General features: G+C 38.1%; 1 pseudogene; it reads left to right on the top strand.

The window, feature by feature from the left end:
• Positions 1–4,733: 4,733 nt before the first annotated feature.
• LOC127491531 (large ribosomal subunit protein uL13 pseudogene) overlaps positions 4,734–17,437 on the top strand; it is a 92,382-nt pseudogene continuing 79,678 nt past the window's right edge.

Raw genomic sequence — 17,437 nt, 5'->3', positions numbered from 1 at the left:
GTAATATTATATTATGAATTTATAGATTAGTTATTCCATCTAGTGTTTAAAGATTTTGAATTGGACAGTGTTATAATTAATATTAATATTCTGTAAATTGCTCCTTTCCCTCTATATTTTTATATGATATATGTAGCTATAGTTTATATAGTTTTACTGTTATATAGTATTATATGAAATACCACAATTGATTTATCTGTTTTAAATTTTTTAAAAGTAATTTATTTGAGAGGCATATACACACAAACACACACACAAACATACGACAGAAATGCCCTTACTAGCTAAGACTGGGCCAAGCCCAAGCTGGAATCTGGGAGCAGGGAACTCAATCCAGGTCTCTGATGTGGGTGGCAGACATCCAACTGCTTGAACCATTACCTGTTGCGTCCCAGAGAAAGCATTAATAGCGAGCTGGAGTTGGGAGTGGAGCTGGTACTTGAACCCAGGCACTCCAATATGGGATATGGGCATCCCAACCAGTGTCTTAACTCTTAGACCAAAAGCTTGCCCCTGTGTGTCTGGTTTTAGATTGCTTTCAGTATTTTGTTGCTATAAACATTTATGTGTACATGTAAGTGAGTTTCTTTAGGGAATATACTTGGGGGCATTATTATAATATTTCTGTTTTCCCATGCTTATAAAAGTTTGAACTCAAATTAGGTTTTACCAATCTGATATGAACAGTCAATTTCTTTTAATCTTCATTTCATAACTAGTTAGAATATAACGTTTCATATATTTATTAGCTGTTATTAACTATTTGGACATCTTAGTCTCCAAATTGCTCTTCATAACCTTTGTAACTTTCATATTTTATTGCTGTTACTCCATTTTAATCAATCCATGGGAACTTTCTGTAGATTCTTAGTAGTAATCCTTTGTCATATATGTAAATTCACTAATATATATATATGTACATGTATGTGCACATGTGTGCACACACACACTCAATGGGTTTTCAAAAAGTTCATAGAAAGTGCATATTATAGGCCGGTGCCGCGGCTCACTAGGCTAATCCTCCGCCTGTGGTGCCGGCACACAGGGTTCTAGTCCCGGTCGGGGCGCCGGATTCTGTCCCGGTTGCCCCTCTTCCAGGCCAGCTCTCTGCTGTGGCCCAGGAGTGCAGTGGAGGATGGCCCAAGTGCTTGGACCCTGCACCCGCATGGGAGACCAGGAGAAGCACCTGGCTCCTGCCTTCGGATCAGCGCCGTGCGCCGGCCGTGGCGGCAATTGGAGGGTGAACCAACGGCAAAAGGAAGACCTTTCTCTCTGTCTCTCTCTCTCACTGTCCACTCTGCCTGTCAAAAAAAAAAAAAAAAAAAAGTGCATATTATAAAAGGGCTACCTGTGGATTTAAAACATTTTCACAGTAAAATCTTTACATTTTTACACTCATCTTTACATTTCATTTCCATGAACTTTTTGAATTAATCATGTGTTGGAGTATTTATTAGATATGTGTATATATATACATACAAATGTACACATTATGCAACATATACACAATATCTCCTCAGATTACTTATATTATCACTTAAAAGATAGTTCTCTTATTTGGCAGAAGTATTTAATTTTAAATTAGTTACATGTGTCTATCTTTTCTATTGTTTACGCTCATTCATCTTGCTTGGAGAATTGTTTCTCACACTGAATCCGTTGAAAAGATTTCCTTTAGTTTTAAAGTTTGCTTTTCACAATTAGTCCTTAAATTCACTTGGATTTTTTAAATAAATGTGACATAAGTAAGGATGTAATTTTATTGTTATTCCCATAGAGCACACATATTCCCTAGTACCTTTTACTGAATGTTCTATTATTTACTACTGATTTGAAATGCTGCCTTTGTCATATAACAAATAGGTACAGATTGGCTCCTCAGTTCTCTGTTCTGCCCATGGGTCTATTTTTATTTCTCTGTGTGAAAACTGAAACCATACAGTTTCAATTATTCTAGTTTTATAATGTCTTGATCTTTTATAGGATTCATCTTCACCTAAAAAATACTTGTTGACTATTCTTGACCTGTTTTTTTTCCATTTAACTTTTAGTATGCACTTGCTAAGGTCCATTGAAACCTCTGTTAGTGTTGGACATAGTATATCTCCCTATTTATTTAGGTCCGTTTATTGTCTTCACAAAATATTAGCATTGTCATTGTGATTCTTGAGCATCATTGGTTAAATTTAATACTAGGCACCTTACAGTTTTTATAGTTTATTAAATTAGGAACTTTTGTAAATCATATTTTCTATAATTTTATTACTGATAAGAAAAACAGATTTTCATGTTTTGATAAAGCTTAACATTTATATATTATAGATTTTTTCAGATGAATAATTATAAAATAATTTTGTTTTGTCCTTTTGTCGTTTTACCTCTTTTTATTTCTCTGTATTCTGGCTAGACCTCTGGTACAGTGTTGAATATAATGGCTAGCATTGTGGCACAGTGGGGAAAGCTGCTGCTTGCAATGCTGACATCCCATATGGGAATGCCAATTTGATTCGTGGATGTTTTGCTTCTGATCAGCTTCCTAATATGCTTACGAAAGCAGTGGAAGATGGTTCAGGTATTTAGGCCCTTGCCACCCAAATGGGAGATATGGATGGTGTTCCAGGCTCCTGACGTGGGCCTGGCCAAACCCCAGACTTTGTGGCCATTTAGGGAATTAACTATTAGATAGAAGATCTCTTTTCTCTGTGTCTCTCCCTTTGTCTCTGTCACTCTGCCTTTAAAATAAATAAATCTTCATTTTTAAACCCCACAATGTTGAACATAAAGAGAATTATCTTGTTTTATAGAATGTTGCCCAGATTTTGTCAACTTTACTTTCATTCTTAAATTGTTGGATCTACTCAAAGAAGCATTTAAAATTGGGAATAGATATTAACAATTCCCTTTCCATTTTCTACTCAGGAAAGTCTCAGGCTTGGTGAGGAATAAGTGAAACAATGGCTGATGCTAATGTTACAGTTTCAATTCTGTTTATAAATATCACACAGAGGATATAAACCCTGCCATCTCCTTATTCAGAAGTCAGACATGAAACGTGAAGTAGAGAAAGTGATCCATTTTTAATCAGCTTACATTGGGAGTTTCATGTAAATAAGAGAAACAACAGGCTTCCTCAGGACCTAAGAAGCTCTCGAACATGGGTCTATTATTATTTCCTTACTGTCTTTATATTTCAATTTGCATTCATATTTGCCAAACTATTTTCCAATTTCTAAATTATTTCTTCTGGTACCTGACTCTTGGTTAATTTTCTTCCAGGTACATATCCTTAGGAGTGTTTTTTTCCTCCAGCAAGGATTACTAAGTGATAAATGATCTCATTCTTTGTTTTTATGAAAAAAGATATTTTCCATGCTGTTTTAGTCAAGTTTCTGATATTTACAGAGTATTTTCTTGAGCCCTTCTAAGGGGGTAATTCTATCTGACCTCTTTCTAATTATGGAGAGTCTTCTATTAGTCTGATTATCTTTATCTTCAGTTGATTTTAGTATTGTTCTCTTTGCCTTAGGCAGTTTGCAATTCTACTTTGATGTGTTCAGGTCAAGATTCATACTGTTTGCCTCTCCCCATTTCTTGCTTCTCCCCATTTCTCTGCTTTCCTTTTACTTGAATTTATGTTGAGTATATGTGGAATTTTAATTCTAAGCTCCCTCTTAACGAACTTGCTGTGGTTTTCATTGCCTTTATAAATTAATGCTACTGGCTTACACAGTATGGCCGGCAACATTAGCTAGCGCTCGCTCAACTCTCTGTAACAGGGAAGCCGCAGACTACGAGACTGAACTGTAGCTGCCTATTTTTTCCAACAGACTTATGTTCAACTTTCACTCCTAAAAAAAGCTGGGGAAATTTTATTAGTGCTTTAAAAAAAAAAAAGTTGATATAAAATATAGCAAAAAAAAAAAAAAAAAAGGAACCTGAAAACCTGAACTTTATTGACACAGCTGGAACAATCTGCAGTGGTGACGGCGGCCACAGCAGCAGAAGAGATTTACTTTGGTTGATTTTCTGTGGTTGTTGGTTGTTCCCTAGTTGAAATCGGAAAAGACCCCCTAAAATTTACCCTGAAATGTGGCCCCTTAAAGTTCCCTAGAAATGCTATCCGGGGTGCCACATGTGCTACCGGAATTTGGGGTGCCTTACGATTTCACCACGGGCTTATTACCAAATCCCCGATATTAATAAGCCCGAGAGGGTTCTTGCCTAGTATTTAGAGAAGAATTCTAAATACCGGCACAGATAAACGAGGCAGCATGGTACGTTTTAAGCTTTTATTTAGTAAGAAAGGTGCATAAGAGAGTGAGAGCTTTATTTAGGGGAGAGAGGTGAATAGGGGTTCATACCAAGCACCAGGAACCAGCCACGTGGATGAGCATCTAGGCCAGGAAGCCTAGAGCACATGGCCCGAAGGCCATGCACCCTGGAGGCGCAGGGCTACAGCAAGTCCTGTCCTGGCAAGAGGCCAGGGAAGAAGAGCAGGGCAGAGCCTTGAGCACACAGTGCCCTAGGCTTTTAACCCACTCCAAAGGGAAGTGGTTAATTAACCTGATTGGCTGGTGGGCACCCCGGTGTGGCCAGGTAGGGGAATGAGGCCACACAGGGGCGTGGGAAAGGCATCAGGTAGGCGCATGAGGTCACACAGGGGCGTGGTCTTCCAGTTCACAAATCTGACCAATTTTAACCTGTATGCCTGCCTACTTCATAGTCTCACGGTGATGGAAGCTGCACGTTTTTTGGAAGGGACCGGGAAGCTGCTGGAGGTTTGGTTCTACTGGTGGCAGCCCAACGCACATCAAGGACCAAAATCTGAGTGGGACATACTTTTGAAGGATATGCAATATTCATTCATAAGTGTGACAAAAACTAACAAGCAGGAGGCTTATGCGCTCAGTGAGAGTAGCATGTTTGTCTCCAAGAGACGTTTCACTTTGAAGACATGTGGTACCGCCCTCTTGCTCAAAGTGTTGGTTCCTCTGCTAAAGCTTGCTAGGGATTACGGTGGGCTTGACTCCATTCAAAGCTTCTTTTACTCTCCTAAGAATTTCATGAAGCCTTCTCACCAAGGGTACCCACCCACAGCAATTGATTAAATTTTCCTTTTTTTTTTTTTTTTTTTGCTTGGAGGTTTAGGCAGTGATATTCCTTGCACTTGGTAATATCTTTATCAATATTTTTGCATTGAATAAAAGAAGGAATAAAATAGATTCAATGTATACATTGGTTATTGAATAGGTAGATAAGGAATTTATAAAATTCCTCTGCAGGTGTTTAACTGAAGTTGATTATTGACTGATCTTAGCTGATTTGAGAGTGGGGCTTGACCTGGAGGCAGGGGAATGACCAGATGAATGCCCGTGGTTCCTACTGGTCCCATGATTCTGAAGAGCAGACATGAAACTGTAATACTAACAGTTTCACTTGGATATTTTCCCTAAGGCAATCCAACACTTTTTATCCTACTGTTTTCTTTAAATGTAATAAATGCATGATGCTATTGCATTTTTTTTGGTAATTCTTTTTATACTAGTGGGTTGTACAGTGTGCTCCAACAATGACATTTCTGGGATATTTTCCAATCTTTTCTTCCTCTTAAAATAGGCTGAGATCTCATGTTCCATCTTGGAAAGCATCACATTTATCTGCTATGTGGTATCTGAGCTGTGCATTTTCAGTGCTGCTGAAAAGCAATTCTCTGAAAGACATATAGTTGTTTTCCAAGTTTTATCTGGCATGAATTCTCTATGAGCTTGCAAGTTTGTGTTTGTAATGTTATCTGTTACTATGTATAGAGAAATATGACTTCTTATAGGGCAATGCGATGGATTACACAGGATGTTGTTAGAAAATATCCTTGGGAGAAAATTCACACACAAAAAAATCAACTTGAGGAAATCCTTCATTTTCCTACAAAGTCCCTAAGATAGGAAAGATTATCTAATTCTTGAAGCTTAATAGTAAATATTTTCAAAGAAAGGAAAATGTAAAAGTATTGCTATTATGCTGTCATGTGATAATTTCTACAGATGTCAAAGCCTTGACTAAACCACGTGTATGAATCGTACGACTCTTAACATAAACATATTGTGAGAAAAGCATTTTAAACTTTGTATTCATGGATGAGATGTTCAAAGTGAACAAGAATTCAATTTAAGGGGATTTTTTTTTTTCTTTTTTAGCAATAAGAGAATTGGGTAATGGTGTGTATATTAAAATAGAAATGAGTTTGTTTAGATTCTTCACATGATAAAAACAGAATGTTTTCAAATGGAATATGCATTTTTCTATAGGTTTCAAATATTTGTTAGAAGGGAGGTTGAGAACCACCTGAAAACTGCATATTCTTTGATACCATCTCTGACTTAAAGGATCAGATACTTCGGGGCTGAGGCCTAGGAACTTGAATTATTAAAATGCATCCGAGGTAATCTGCTGAACATTAAAGTGTGAGCCCCTGATATAGCAAGGTAGAATTCTAAGTCACCCAGAAAACCAAGAAATACAAAATTCCAATGGAAATGCAAAGCTTTTTTTTTTTAAATAAAAGCAGTTTTATCAAATCATGTTCCCATAATTAGTTTACCAATGACATAGTAAAAATACAAAGATAGTATGTGTATAGGGATATTAAAATAAAATTTTTTTGTTTATTTTGGAAAGACTGTCTTCTACTTAGAAATAAATCTGAATGAAATTGATTTGATACTCTTGTGTTTTTAGAGGATCCAAATAAATAAATCCTAGTCTGTTGTAATATGGATTCAGTGGTTGGCCCACTGACTCAGAAATTCTATATGATCGATTTTAATATTCAAAATATCCAAAAGGACACATAAACTGATATTCCAAAAGTTACTCAGAAAGAATTCCCAAAGCTGAATATTGATCTTAAATTAAAAGTCCTAACAGTGTAGTAAAGCTTACAGGTATATATCCTAAAAGGAGAAAAGAAACCACTGTTTTCTGAGACCTTAATATGCATAAAGAGCTTGATTTGTATAATCCCATTTAAAAATGTTTATTTTCATCTATTTGAAAAGGGGTGAGGGGAGTGAGTGAGCAAGTGCATGAGCCCGAGAGAGGGACATCTTTCTTTCACTGGTCCATTCCTCAAAGGCTCCAGCAGCCAGGGTTTAGCCAGGCTGAAGAAATGAACCTGACACTCCATCGAGTTCTCCCATGTGGTTTCAGGGACCTGCTATCATTTGCTGCTTCCCAGGATGCATTAGTAGGAAGCTGGATCAGAAGTTTCTCTGTCTCTCCCTCTCTCTGTCATTCTGCATTTCAAATAAATAAATAAACAAACTAACTTACTTAGAAAAAGAAGACTCAGCCACTATGGCCCCCACCCTTTGTCTTACAAAGCACAATGATTTAGGCCTTGGCTGGATGCTAATGGACTTCCTGGTCTGCACAGCTGTCCCATGAATTCATCTTCCAATTAGCCACAGTGGCTGATTTTCTTGTTGTTTACTTAAGATACAAGTGTATCTTAGTAAGGCAAGATTTTAAGTAGCTTGGAGGAAATTCAATTCAGTTCATATCAAAAGGGATATTAAACTTGCCTCCTGCCAACAATAACCTCTGGCTTAATTGTATTCTTGTCCTAGTTAACACTGCAAGGGACACCATGGTCATTGAAGAATCATTTTTGCTTGCCATCCAAGAAAGGTGGTGCCAGGTTCTATTAGTGCTTTCTATCTCTGTCACCCACCAGCTCTCCTTCCCAAAGGAGATTTCTTTTCACCTCTTGGGAAGGCCTTTACCTTCCTACTATGGCTTCTGCAAATATTTTTCCCTTCCCACTGCTTGTCTTTTCTTGGTGTAATTAAGACATTTCCTTCTCATCAAAGAACAGATCCCCACATGTATTGTGGATTCCAATCTTTGATACCATTTTGCAGTGTTGCTTCATAATTTATGACCCTGCCTCTGGCTTTTTAAACTTCTGGGTCTTTATTTGAGCATTCTCACCAATAGTGAAATATTAACTAGTTGCTGCCATGTTATAAACAGGCTTTCTGGACCCCCACATCTCTGTATGTTTTCTGGACTCTTTTTTTCTCCCCTTTCTTGTTAACTATCGTGCTGTTTTGAATCTGTATATATTTTGTTTATAGCAATTGACATGATATGTAATTATACACTTATCTGCTTATTGTCTTATTCCTGTATATTACATTATAAGCTGTGTATGGGAAATGATCATTCTTATTTTATTTCCAAGACACTTAGGCAGTACTAGGTGCATAGTGAGTTTTTAATAGATACGTGTTATATGAATAGAAGACACTAAATCCAGTGTTCTTCCCACTGAAAAGTGAAAGGGAAATTGGGATGTATACAATTTGTTGACTTTTGATCATCATCTGTTTCATTGTTTTAGTTTTTTAAAAATAAAAATTAAGACTTTATTCTTTAGAGTAGATACAGATTGAAAACAAAGTTGAAGTTCAGAGAGTTCCTCACATGCTCCCTCTTGGCCTCTTCACCCTCCCACTCTCTGCATCCCACACCAGTGCCCCACATTGGTACATTTGTGTCACCCTAACATCACTGTCAACCCAAATTCATAGTCTGCATTAGGATTCACTCTTGGATTTGTATAGTCTATGCATTTTGACAAATATGTGATGATGTGTACCTACCATTATTCTATGGTACAGCATAGTGTCCTTGCCCTAAATATCACTGGTACTTAATTTATTTAGTCTCCTCTTGCCTCAAACTCTTGTCAGCCACTGAGTCCATAGTTTTTGTCTTTTACAGAACATCATGCAGTTGGAGTCATACTTAGTTTTTTCAGAGTGGCTTCTGTCACTAAGCAATATGCACTTAATGCTCCACCATGCCATTTCATGGCTTGATAGTTCATTTCTTTTTAGTGTTGAGTGATATTCCATTCTCTCAAAGAACCAGTTTATCCATTCATCAATTGAAGAACATCGTTTGCTTCCAAGTTTTGACAATTATGAATAAGGCTACTATAAACATTTGTGTGCAGGATTTTTTGTGTGAATGTAAATTTAGAAATCATTTTGTTAACTACCAAGGGATGTGATTGTTGTATCCAGTGCAGTGAGTGTTTTTGCTTTTCTAAGAATCTGCCCAACTTCTCTGCCTAGTGGTTGTGACATTTTGCATGCCCATCAGCAGTGAATGAGAGTTCCAGTTGCTCTTGCTGCCAGAATTGGTAAAGTGCCTATTCAGATCTTTGTCCATATTTAAATGATTGCCTGATTTTTGTCTTAAGTTTTGATAGTCCTTTGAATATTTTGAACAATATTCCATTATTACATATGTTTCTTTGCAAGTATTTTCTCCAAGACTGTGCCTTATTTTCTCATCCTCTCAATAACTTTCACATTTACCCTTTCTCAGAAACTTCTTGACACATAGCCTTGATTATTTCTCCTGTCACAGAGAAAAATCTCTAAGCAATTCATACTAAGATAAAAGTGTCTAATATCATTTGTTTCTAAAAAGAGGATGACAGGAAAATGTCAAGGATTAATGCTAGAAATAAACTTCTAATAGTAGAAATTAATAGGCCCTCATGATACTGAAGTGAAATATTTTATGAAAGGTATTTTATTCTTTTGTGATCATTCTCCCCAAATATTGATGACTATAATATATTGTTACAACTGTGATGGGGGCTGGCGCCATTGTGCACTAGGTTAATCCTCTGCCTGTGGTGCCGGTATCTCGTATGGGTGCCAGGTTCTAGTCCCGGTTGCTCCTCTTCCAGTCCAGCTCTCTGCTGTGGCCTGGGAAGGCAGTGGAGGATGGCCCAAGTGCTTGGGCCCCTGCACCCGCATGGGAGACCAGGAGGAGGCACCTGGCTCCTGGCTTCGGATCGGCGTAGCTCTGGCCATTGTGGCCATTTGGGGAGTGAACCAATGGAAGGAAGAACTTTCTCTCTGTCCCTCTCACTGTCTACAGGATAGACAGTCAAATAGATAAATAAAAATCTTTAAAAAAAAAACCATGAGTGGAGGCGGAGCCAAGATGGCGGAATAGTGAGGGCGTGCACCGATAGTCCGGGAAAATTTAGTTTAATAAAAGCGGAGTTACGGTAGCCTCAGAAAAAGGATCAGCAAAAAATTGCAGAGGAAACTCTTCCGGAACTATTTGCTGTGACTCAAAGGACCTACTGGGAGAGCAGGGTCGCCCACCACCCGGAAGCAGAACCGCGGGAGCCACAGAGTCTGAGCGCCAGTGCGGGAAGGGGAGTCTATGTGACAAAGAAACCAGCAGGGAGAGGAGACGCCCAGGGCTCCGAGTCCACACATCGGTGCTGGAAGCGGAGGTGAGCTTAGTAACCGGAGACATTGGCGGGGAAACAGCGGACAGAATTTTAGAGGGATGCAGGTTTTGAAGCGGGAAAGTCCAACAGACTACAGGAGAGAAGGAAAAATAAATAAATAAATAAATAAAAAGGTGAGGGCATACTGGTACAGACAAGTTCCACTCTCTGCCAACCTTGCAAAGGCAAGCAAGAGACAAAGAGCTGGGATATACATAATAAAAGGGGAGAGTTAAGACTACAATTCAGTAGCCTAGGCAACCCAGTGGGAGTCCACAGGACTCTTTGGGTAGAAGCCAGCAAAGCTAAATACCATCCATTCTGCTCAGCCTTGCAGTATTACTTACCTCCTGAACAAAAAATAAAATAAAATAAAATAAATAAATGAATAAATAAATAAATAAGGAGAGATTTACCACGCATAACCTGAGGGTGTCACCTTTGCACACCTGTAACCCTGAAGAACCAAGCAGAGCTCTCAGGCCACACCCATCTCAAGCGTACAAGGCTCCTCCATCAGCAGGCAGTACACTTAACACGGACATAGTATAATAAAAAAAAAAAAAACAAAAAACAAAAAAAAACCTCACAGTGAGGGAAACAGAATTAACCATGCCAAGCAATAAACACAGAAATGGAGGGAACAAGATCAACGATGACATTATGATGACTCCAGATAAACAAAACAACCCAAGCCAAGATTATGAAGATGATGAGATAGAAGAAATGCAAGATATGGATTTCAAAACATTTATGATAAGAACATTTAGAAGTTTTCAAAAGCAAATCCTTGAACTACAGAAATCCTTATTGGACAGGATTGAAAATCTCTCTCGTGAAAATGAAATTTTAAGGAAGAATCAAAATGAAACGCAGAAACTAGTAGAACAGCAAAGTGTGATAGTGAAGAGAAATCAAAATGAAATGAAGAGCTCAATAGATCAAATAACAAACACATTAGAGAGCCTTAAAAACAGAATGGGTGAAGCAGAAGAGAGAATATCGGACATAGAAGACAGAGAACAGGAAAGGATACAGTCAGACCAAAGAAAAGAAGAGGAAATTAGAAATCTAAAAAATATTGTTGGGAATCTACAGGATACCATTAAAAAAAACCAACATTTGGGTTCTAGGAGTTCCTGAAGGCATGGAGAGGGAGAAAGGATTAGAAGGCCTTTTTAGTGAGACACTAGCAGAGAACTTTCCAGGTCTGGAGAAGGACAGAGACATCCTAGTACAGGAAGCTCATAGAACCCCTAATAAACATGACCAAAAGAGATCCTCACCACGACACGTTGTAATTAAACTCACCACAGTGAAACATAAAGAAAAGATCCTAAAATGTGCAAGAGAGAAACATCAGATTACTCTCAGAGGATCTCCAATCAGACTCACAGCAGACTTCTCATCAGAAACACTACAGGCTAGGAGGGAATGGCGAGACATAGCACAGGTGCTAAGAGAGAAAAACTGCCAGCCCAGAATATTATATCCTGCAACGCTCTCATTTGTGAATGAAGGTGAAATAAAGATCTTTCATAGCAAACAGAAATTGAAAGACTTTGCCGCCACTCGTCCGGCCCTGCAAAAGATACTGAAAGATGTGCTACACTCAGAAACACAGAAACACGGCCATCAATATGAAAGAAGGGAAAGCAAGAACACCTACCAGTAAAAGAGCATGGGAAGCTCAAAGCATATACTGGAAAATATCTCTGGGAAAATGGCAGGGCAAAGTCACTATGTATCAATAGTCACATTAAACGTTAATGGCCTGAACTGTCCAGTTAAAAGACACAGACTGGCTGACTGGCTTAAGGAACAAAACCCAACTATTTGTTGCCTACAAGAAACACATCTCTCTAACAAAGATACATGCAGACTGAAAGTGAAAGGTTGGAAAAAGATATTCCATGCCAACAAAAACCAAAAAAAAGCAGGTGTAGCCATATTAATATCAGACAAAATAAACTTTAATACAAAAACTGTTAAGAGAGACAAAGAGGGGCACTATATAATGATTAAGGGTTCAATTCAACAGGAAGATATAACAATTATCAATGTATATGCACCTAATTACAGGGCACCGGTCTATTTAAAAGATATGTTAAGGGACTTAAAGGGAGACTTAGATTCCAATACAATAGTACTGGGGGACTTCAATACTCTACTCTCAAAAATAGATAGATCATCCAGACAGAAGATCAACAAGGAAACAGCAGATTTAATCGACACTATTGTCCAAATGGATCTAACAGATATCTACAGAACTTTCAATCCTACATCTAAAGACTTTACATTCTTCTCAGCAGTGCGTGGAACCTTCTCTAGGATTGATCACATACTAGGTCATAAAGCAAGTCTCAGCAAATTTAAAAGAATTAGAATCATACCATGCAGCTTCTCAGACCATAGAGGAATGAAGCTGGAAATTAGCAACTCAGGAAACCCCAGAAAGTATGCAAACACATGGAGACTGAACAACATGCTCCTGAATGAACAATGGGTCATTCAAGAAATCAAAAGAGAAATCAAAAACTTTCTGGAAGTAAATGAGGATAACAACACAACATATCAAAACATATGGGATACGGCAAAAGCAGTATTGAGAGGCAAGTTTATAGCAATAGGTGCCTATATCAAGAAATTGGAAAGGTGCCAATTAAATGAGCTTTCAGCGCATCTCAAGGACCTAGAAAAACTGCAGCAAACCAGACCCAAATCTAGTAGGAGAAGAGAAATAATTAAAATCAGAGAAGAAATCAACAGGATTGAATAAAAAAAATTACAAAATATCAGCCAAGCGAAGAGCTGGTTTTATGAAAAAAATAAACAAAATTGACACCCCATTGGCCCAACTAACTAAAAAAAGAAGAGAAAAGACCCAAATCAATAAAATCAGAGATGAAAAAGGAAATGTAACAACAGACACCACAGAAATTAAAAGAATCATCAGAAACTACTACAAACAGTTCTATGCCAGCAAACAGGGAAACCTATCAGAAATGGATAGATTCCTGGACACATGCAACCTACCTAAATTGAACCAGGAAGACATAGAAAACCTAAACAGACCCATAACTGAGACAGAAATTGAAACAGTAATAAAGGCCCTCCCAACAAAGAAAAGCCCAGGACCAGATGCATTCACTGCTGAATTCTACCAGACATTTAAAGAAGAAATAATTCCATTTCTTCTCAAACTACTCAGAACAATTGAAAAAGATGGAATCCTCCCAAATTCTTTCTATGAAGCCAGCATCACCTTAATCCCTAAGCCAGAGAAAGATGCAGCACTGAAAGAAAGAAAATTACAGACCAATATCCCTGATGAACATAGACGCAAAAATCCTCAATAAAATTCTCGCCAATAGAATACCACAACACATCAGGGAAATCATCCACCCAGACCAAGTGGGATTTATCCCTGGTATGCAGGGATGGTTCAACATTCGCAAATCAATCAATGTGATTCACCACATTAACAGACTGCAGAAGAAAAAGCATGTGATTATCTCAATAGATGCAGAGAAAGTATTCGATAAGATTCAACACCCTTTCATGATGAAAACTCTAAGCAAATTGGGTATAGAAGGAACATTCCTCAATATAATCAAAGCAATTTATGAAAAGCCCACAGCCATCATCCTATTGAATGGGGATAAGTTGGAAGCATTTCCACTGAGATCTGGCACCATACAGGGATGCCCACTCTCACCATTTCTATTTAACATAGTTCTGGAAGTTTTAGCCAGAGCCATCAGACAAGAATAAGAAATTAAAGGAATACAAATTGAGAAGGAAGAAGTCAAACTATCCCTCTTTGCAGATGATATGATTCTTTACTTAGGGGATCCAAAGAACTCTACTAAGAGACTATTGGAACTCATAGAGGAGTTTGGCAAAGTGGCAGTATAAAATCAATGCACAAAAATCAACAGCCTTTGTATACACAATCAATGCCATGGCTGAGGAAGAACTTCTAAGATTGATCCCATTCACAATAGCTACAAAAACAATCAAATACCTTGGAATAAACTTAACCAAGGACGTTAAAGATCTCTACGATGAGAATTACAAAATCTTAAAGAAAGAAATAGAAGACGATACCAAAAAATGGAAAAATCGTCCATGCTCATGGATTGGAAGAATCAATATCATCAAAATGTCCATTCTCCCAAAAGCAATTTATAGATTCAATGCAATACCAATCAAGATACCAAAGACATTCTTCTCAGATCTAGAAAAAATGATGATGAAATTCATATGGAGGCACAAGAGACCTCGAATAGCTAAAGCAATCTTGTACAACAAAAACAAAGCTGGAGGCATCACAATACCAGATTTCAGGACATACTACAGGGCAGTTGTAATCAAAACAGCATGGTACTGGTACAGAAACAGATGGATAGACCAATGGAACAGAATTGAAACACCAGAAATCAACCCAAACATCTACAGCCAACTTATATTTGACCAAGAATCTACAACCAATTCCTGGAGCAAGGAGAGTCTGTTCAATAAATCGTGCTGGGAAAATTGGATTTCCACGTGCAGAAGCATGAAGCAAGACCCCTACCTTACACCTTACACAAAAATCCACTCAACGTGGATTAAAGACCTAAATCTATGACCTGACACCATCAAGTTATTAGAGAACATTGGAGAAACCCTTCAAGATATTGGCACAGGCAAAGAGTTTCTGGAAAAGACCCGGGAGGCACAGGCAGTCAAAGCCAAAATCAACTATTGGGATTGCATCAAATTGAGAAGTTTCTGTACTGCAAAAGAAACAGTCAGGTGAGTGAAGAGACAACCGACAGAATGGGAAAAAATATTTGCAAACTATGCAACTGATAAAGGGTTAATAACCAGACTCTACAAAGAGATGAAGAAACTCCACAAAAACAAAACCAACAACCTACTAAAGAGATGGGCCAAGGACCTCAATAGACATTTTTCAAAAGAGGAAATCCAAATGGCCAACAGGCACATGAAAAAATGTTTAAGGTCACTAGCAATCAGGGAAATGCAAATCAAAACCACAATGAGGTTTCACCTCACCCCGTTTAGAATGGCTCACATACAGAAATCTACCAACAACAGATGCTGGCGAGGATGTGGGGAAAAAGGGACACTAACCCACTGTTCGTGGGAATGCAAACTGGTCAAGCTACTGTGGAAGTCATTCTGGAGATTCCTCAGAAACCTGAATATAACCCTACTGTTCGACCCAGACATCCCACTCCTTGGGATTTACCCAAAGGAATTTAAATTGGCAAACAAAAAAGCGGTCTGCACCCTAATGTTTATTGCAGCACAATTCACAATAGCCAAGACCTGGAACCAACCTATATGCCCATCAACGGTAGACTGGATAAAGAAATTATGGGATATGTACTCTTTAGAATACTATACCGCAGTAAGAAACAACGAAATCCAGTCATTTGCAACAAAATGGAGGAATCTGGAACACATCATGCTGAGTGAAGTAAGCCAGTCCCAAAGGGACAAATACCATATGTTCTCCCTGATTGGTGACAACTGACTGAGCACCAAAAAGGAAACCTGTTGAAGTGAAATGGACACTATGAGAAACGATGACTTGATCAGCATAGCCCTGACTATTAATGAACAACTTAATACATTATCCCTCTTAGTAGTTTTTTTTGTCTGCTCTACTTAATATGACTGGTTTAATTCTGTAATTAATACACAGTTATTCTTAAGTGTTGAAATTTAACTGAAATGTGATACCTGTTAAACATAAGAGTAGGAATAAGAGAGGGAAGAGATGTACAATTTGGGACATGCTCAGGCTGACTTGCCCCAAATGGTAGAGTTAGAAACATACCAGGGGACTCCAATTCAATCCCATCAAGGTGACATGTACCAATGCCATCTCACTAGTCCAAGTGATCAATTTCAGTTCACAATTGATCATAATGAAAGGACTAAGAGTCAAAGGGAGCACATAAACAAGTCTAGTACCTGCTAATACTAACCGATAGAATAAATAAAGGGGAGAGTGATCCAACATGGGAAGCGAGATACTCAGCAGACTCATAGAATGGCGGATGTCCTAAACAGCACTCTGGCCTCAGAATCAGCCCTAAAGGCATTCCGATCTGGCTGAAAAGCCTATGAGAGTATTTCAGGCATGGAAAGCCAAAACACTCAGGCAAACAAACAAACAAACAAAAACAAACAAAAGAAAAACAAAAACCCTAAATGAAAGATCTCTGTGAATGAGATCCCAGTGGAAAGAACAGGTCTTCAAAGAAGGAGGTACCTTTCTCTGAAGGGAGGAGAGAACCTCCACTTTGACTCTGACCTTGTCTAAACAAGATAAGAGTCGGAGAACTCAAGGGGCTTCCATAGCCTTGGAAACTCATAACTGGAGCATGGGGAGATTACTGAGGCCATAAACAAGAGTGTCAATTGGTAAAGTCAACAACGGGAGTCTCTGTGCACTTACTCCTCATGTAGGATCTCTGTCCTTAATGTGCTGTACATTGAGACTTAATGCTATAAGGAGTACTCAAACAGTATATTTCACTCTGTGTTTCTATGGGGGTGCAAACTGTTGAAAGCTTTACTTAATGTATACTAAACTGATCTTCTGTAAAAAAAAAAAAGAAGAAGAAATTATCAATTCCCAACTTGACTCTCACTGGGATTAAACATGACAATAGGTCTGATCTGATTTCATCATCATTTAAAAAATCATCTATTATTTTTCACTTTATGTTTCTGTGTGGGAGCAAACTGTTGAAATTTTTACTTAATGTATGCTAAACTGATCTTCTGTATATAAAGAGAATCGAAAATGAATCTTGATGTGAATGGAAGGGGAGAGGGAGTGGGAGAGGGGAGGGTTGCGGGTTGGAGGGACATATTGGGGGGAAGCCATTGTAATCCATAAGCTGTACTTTGGAAATTTATATTCATTAAATAAAAGTTAAAAAAAAAACCATGAGTGTATTTATGGACAGAATTCCAAATTTTGCCATCATTTGCTTGATACTCGAGGTACTTTAAATACAAATAAGAAGCAATATGACATTATCTAGTAATTAGCCTAAAGAACTTATCTGAAAACTCCAAATTCAT

The sequence above is a fragment of the Oryctolagus cuniculus genome, chromosome 3 (genome assembly GCF_051225735.1).
Source record: "Oryctolagus cuniculus isolate XC-2025 breed Fujian yellow rabbit chromosome 3, ASM5122573v1, whole genome shotgun sequence".
Lineage (NCBI taxonomy): Eukaryota > Metazoa > Chordata > Mammalia > Lagomorpha > Leporidae > Oryctolagus > Oryctolagus cuniculus.
Note: the sequence above shows the minus strand (reverse complement) of the source record. Positions and strands in the feature narration are given on the sequence as shown.